This window comes from Nomascus leucogenys, chromosome 8 (assembly GCF_006542625.1).
Source record: "Nomascus leucogenys isolate Asia chromosome 8, Asia_NLE_v1, whole genome shotgun sequence".
Taxonomy (NCBI): Eukaryota; Metazoa; Chordata; class Mammalia; order Primates; family Hylobatidae; genus Nomascus; species Nomascus leucogenys.
Window position 1 is genome coordinate 75,109,130 of NC_044388.1, and position 6,007 is coordinate 75,115,136.

The 6,007-nt window shown below is 40.3% G+C and overlaps 1 non-coding gene across 1 annotated transcript; it reads left to right on the forward strand.

The window, feature by feature from the left end:
- Window positions 1–1,767: 1,767 nt before the first annotated feature.
- TRNAM-CAU lies at window positions 1,768–1,840 on the forward strand. The gene has a single exon. It is a non-coding gene; the product is annotated as a tRNA-Met (tRNA).
- Window positions 1,841–6,007: the final 4,167 nt, after the last annotated feature.

The following is a 6,007-nucleotide window of genomic DNA, read 5'->3' on the forward strand; positions in this document are numbered from 1 at the left end:
ATCCCCATGGTTCTTGTCTGTAATACTTTTGTGATTTTTGCTGTTTTCTCATATGATGTGAATATGTGAGTTCTATATGATGTAACTTAAAAAGACTTGAATATATGTATGTGTATATATATAAATCTAACAAATATATTTTATATATCTTATAAATCTAAGATATATACATATCTTAAATATCTTAGATACATTTATCTTAGATTTAGGAAGTCTGAGGGTTTCCATAGTGTAGAAGTTATCTCACTCACTTGCCTAACACAAGATGAGGCCCTCAGATAGAAAGACAGATGTTACATAATTATAAAGCATCTATTCACCGAAGGGATGCAACTGTCCTAAATATGTCTGTTTCTGGCCACAGAGCTTCAAAACTTGTGAACAAAATGGATAAACCAGAAAGAAAATAGAAAAATCCAATTACTGTTGCAGACATTAACACTCCTCTCTCAGTAATTGATAGATTCAGGAGAAAACAAATCAGCAAACATATTAGAGAATAGAACAACACCATCCACCAATGGATCTAATAGACTTTATAAAGCAAAATCACAACTTATGTAGAAAGATGAGCCAAAAAAATCAAAGAAAAGCAAGATCATATTTTAACTAGGAGATCATGAATGGTCCGAGTGCAGAAAAGTGACATTATTGAAACTGACATTTCTGAAACAGTTACTTAAATAGCAGGAAGACTGATAACGGCGAATCTGTAAGTGAATCTTTCCTTGTCCACATTTATCCTACCTTTTCTCGAGGTCTGGGCTGGCCAAATTTGTCCTGAAATTCCTGGGCCTATTACAGTGTCTGGCACAGAGCATCTCTCCGGCAAATATGTACTGAATGAGTAGAGAGGACTGACGGATTCAAAACAGACCTGCAAGAATAATGTTCAGTATTTGGCAAATCACTGAATGTGGTGTTTGAAGGAGGACAATGAGTTAAAGTTGACTTGGAAATCTAGGCCCAGGAGGAGGTTGAGAATTAGATATTTGGTATATGAATGAATGGACTACTGTGGAGAAAAACAGGCAGAGAGATAATGAGCAGGAGCAGAGAAAAGACTCACCTTTTGGAATCTAAAATAAATCTGCTTCTCAGTTCAGGCTTTGCCACCTAGCATCTCTGGCATCTTAGAAACAATAATTATATGAGCCTCCATTACATCTAGAAAGTGCACATTAGGATACATCGTTTTGTTAGCAAAATTCAATTGGACTATGTAAACGCAAGAAATCTCATAGTATACTTAATAGCACACAAGAAAAAACAGGGGTAAAAACCAAAGAGGGTACCATTATAAGTATTTTGTGGTTTTTTGTAGCGTCGATGTCTTCAGTCATGTAGGTGCAAGTGGAGATATGAAGGAAGACAGTAGTATGATCAAGAGACAGGTTTGATGACTATTTCTTCATTCATTTATCCAGGTGGTCAGTGAACTATCATGAACTGAGAACCTCCTGTCTCTTTTCAACAGAGGAGACCATGGAAAGTGTCAGAGTGACTAAGGTTTCTGCGGGAAGGAAAAGGGAAAAAGAGCAGCAAAAGGCAGGTACAGTTGATCCTGGTAACGCAGAACCCAGACGGTCCTATGAAATACTGGAAAGGCGTAGACTCCTTTGGTCGTGGGTATGAAATCTTCCTAGTGCAGCATTGATTGATACAGTAATTTTCAGGTAGGATTGATTGTGGTTTTTGAAAGCTGAAACCGTAAAGCGGTGGGAAATACACTTCGACAAAGTGGATGTTGCCCAGGCTTCACTGTAAGCCCTCTTAGCGCAGCTGGCAGCGCGTCAGTCTCATAATCTGAAGGTCCTGAGTTCAAGCCTCAGAGAGGGCAACGCTTTTGCCATAGAAGTTGGATACGCTAAATATCGGAACGCAAATGTTATAGCACATAAGGATTTCAAGACTGACCCAATATTTGTAAAAAATGGAAACATAATTTAAGTTTTCTTGTTTTTTCCACTTTCCAGTGGTTTGAGTAAAATGAGTGGTGAAAACAGAAGAGCAGATTACACCAGAAACTACAAGCTATGTCATATAATTGGTCTTTCTAGCTGACACAGGAAGCAGGGGAAATTTCTCTTCCAACTTCCCGTTCTCAGGGTCACCTAACACTAATTATTGGGTGGATGGGTGAAGTCATTTATTCTTTTAATCATCCAACAAATATTTCTTGAACACATATCTTGTTAAGAGACTGTTTGGGGTCAAGAGTGAATACAACGCAAACATTCCTACCTCTGTGAAACTACATCCTAGTCGGGAGGAGTGGGGAGAAAGTGTATAGAGCACAAATATTCCTACCATTGCGAAACTACATCCTACTTGGGAGGAGTGGGGAGAAACAGACAGGAAACAATCAAAAATATGTAAGAAGTGATTTGACGATGTCTACTGTGAGGGAATCGCTAGGCAGTAAAGGGTTTGGGAATGTGCAGGTGGCACATTCAGTTTTCAGGAGGACAATCAGGGACTCTGTCACCTTGACAACTTTAGCGTGGCCTTCTAGTCTTCTTGCCAGAACACTTGTGCCCGTGTTTTTCTAACACTGTCATAAGAGTACTTTTACCTATTAAGGCAACTGGGGGTTAGGAGAGCTTTTTGCACAGAAGGCTAGTTGGCTTCGTTGGAAAACTGATGATACATGAGGACTGGGGTTGTCAATCCCTCACATGTTTCTTCATATGAAAAATGAGGACTGTGGGATTCCCTGGCTGGTTCTCAGCACCTAAAGATGGCTCTGGGCAATAGGAACTGCTCAGTATTAGCTACTGCTTTGGTTGCCTTCTCCCTGTGGAAAGCTGGCCTCTCACACTGAATTTGTATCACAGGCACTCATGAGGGCCTTGACTGTATCAATATCTGATGAGAGACTTTAGTGCAGTTCTGTTGTCATGGCTCATTTGCTCATTTGGTAGCTAGCATCCAGCTTCTTGTGAACATTAAAATAAAATAATATAAAATCGATTATGGAGGAATAGAATACAGATACATAGTAAGGTATTATTTTCCAGACAAAATGGATTTGGATAAAAGAATCTAATTAAGAATTTGTCCATGGTTCTTTTAAAATTCCTTTGAATTTTTTTTTTTTTTTTTTTTTTTTTTGCCTGTCTTTCAAGTCTCCAATTTTTGTCACCCTTCTCCCATCAGGTCAGAGAGATAGCCAATGGTCAGAAGGAATCTTCCAGCAACTACCATCGGGCTTTCTCCTGCCTGCAGATGCCTCTTTTTATTCAGCCTTCATGGGAAGTAGCAGCACCATCCGTTCTCAAAGAGCAAGCTCTGGAGTAGGTGAGCTAACCCCAGTTGCTAATCTGAGCTAACCCCAGTTACCCCAGTGGATTTCCAGGTTGAGGTTAGAACCCAGCAGGGTTCTCTTTGTGGAAAGAATAGGCTTCCCTCTAAGTTTTCACATAGATAGTGGGTGAGGAAAGAGCCCTAAATGGCCTCAAAAATTGAATGCTCTTTGAGTAAAGCAAGAAGCCCTGCTATGGAAGAGCATCATTTGAACATAAATCAGTGTCTCACTACAAACAGATTGCTCAGGAGGTCAAGACGGTTAAGCAGAGGGCCTGACCAGAATATCCGTGGTGAAGAGAAACAATGTTATTGGGAGAAGGGTAACCATAATTGGGGACTTAGAATAAAGGCTAAAAATGATTCAAAGAGAATGCAAAAAGAATCAGGCACAAATCTTTACTATATTCTGTTGTGCAAATCTCACCTTACTATGTGTTTATATTCTATTCCTCCACAATCTTTATTTTATTTGTATGTTCACAGAGACTTGTTGGTGCTAACTGAATGAGCGCCACAGCCAGTGACAACAGAACTGCACTAAAATAGTCCCTCATCAGCTCTTGAGAGCAGATCCCTTAAAGGTGAACAATATTCCACATACAAGGACTTTTCAGCACCATGCATTAGAAATGGAAGTGAATGTTTATTATTCTTTATATGTGTTGGTTGATATGACTTTTCAGCTTCCCTCAGTAACATTATTCAAATTTTGTAGATGACAGTAAAGCTCAGAGGAGTTAAACCATTTTCCTCAAATCATGTAGCTTTAACAGGAAAACCAGATATGAAAAGCAGATTTCTTTCTAAATTAAAAAACAAAAACAAAAAACTTGAGCTCTTGCTTTACCCTAGCACATAGTCTCGCCATCTGTTTTCTCCACACCAGGTCATTTGTGTAACATTCATTCACATAACAAATACAAATAAATGAGTGGAGTCATTCATCAGCTATTAATTCAGAATCTCTTTTGTGTCTACCACACTAGGCTCAAGACTTCCCAATGTCTTTGTCTCCTCCCCCTCAAATCTCTCCACCCAATGTCTTGACAAATACTGTAGATCCTTCCTGCACAACATCCCCAGAATCTTTTTCTTCCTTTTCATTCACCTCTGTCATCATCCATGCTATGGTGTTTATGGAGGATGCATTCTGTGGCATGAATTGTGATGGGCACTGGGGCTGCAGAAAGACTCCTGCTGTCCACCTCAGGAGCTGGCACGATAAATGTGGATAAACCTCAATCCTTTAATATCTTTATGACTTCTTTCCCTTTCTCCCCAGTTCCTGTTTTCTCATGTCCAAGCTCTGACATTCAAAACTAAACACCTTTCTCTAACATGTTGCTTTAATTATTTAAGCATTCTGCCTGGGATTTTTTCAATTACTCTTGGGAGTTTTCATAAAACTCTCCCAACATATCTCCAAGTGGCCAGGATTTTCAATCACTGCTTCCCTCCATGTGTATTTCACACACACACACAAACACACTGTACTTAAATTGAAAAGGTTTATTTCTTCACACAGGAATTCCTACAAACAGCCCGGTTTTCTCCACCATACTTCCACTCCTTCTCTGCATAGCTCAATTTTGATTCTTACACTCTGATATTTTACATATTCTTACACTCTGATATGATCTTGTCTCTTACTCTTTATGACTCTGCTCTGTAATTTTGTTGTTGTTGTTCTGAGATATAGTTGGACATGTAACTTGTACATGACACACCTTAGCAAGGAGGCAACCCATATCTCAGATGTAAGTGAAAGAAGCACTCTCCAGGGGTTTCCTAGGGAAGTGGTCAGCACGCTGGCCTCATTGGTGAAATGGCCTAGATACGAAAACAGCAGGAGCTATTTGCCTTCCTGAAATCTGGACCATCTCACAACCCCCAGACAGTCTCAGCTACAAGGAAAAAGTGATAATTTCATCCCACTTTTATAAACATACACACACAACACACACACACGCACACACATAAAATCATTTAATCATTTTTAATCATTTAATCATTTTTTTAAAATGTGTGACACTTTAGCTGCGCAGGTCTAAGCAGGGCCTCCTTTGCTGGGATGTGCCTTTTTCTGTCCCGGAATACCCTAAACTTCACATTTTGGCAGCACGAGTTTTCCCTTTGTGACTTTCTCTTTGTTCCCTTTCTCCTCCTTCTTTGCAGAGAATGAGTAGCCATTGCGCCTGGCCCTGGGCCATCAATGAGAAGATCTGCTCTTAGTAGAGCCCTGCTTTCCCGCTGAAGGCCCTGAAATCCGCTGTGTTCCGGGACACCTACTAAGGATCAGTAAAGCTCCCCTGATGTGGGGAATTAGCTCAAGTGGTAGAGCGCTTGCTTAGCATGCAAGAGGTAGTGGGATCGATGCCTACATTCTCCAAGCTTTATTATTTGGACCTTGGGTCTCCAAACACTCAAGTATCCAAACCCAAGTTAGTGTCTGAGAGCAGGATGCTGCTTTGGTTCAAGACATAGGAGCAGCAACAATACCGGGCTGGCCATGGCTCCCTCCTGGCATTTAGTATAGTGTAGATCTACTGTGTAACTCATTTGCTGTTTCTTCAAGGAGCTGTGAAACCAAGGGACATATAAAACTGCTCTTTTCTCCCTGTTTCTGCCTGCAGCTTGGTCCTAAACGTCAGACAATCGTGAAAAGTGCAGGGCAGAGCCACCTGGGTAAATACAGCCT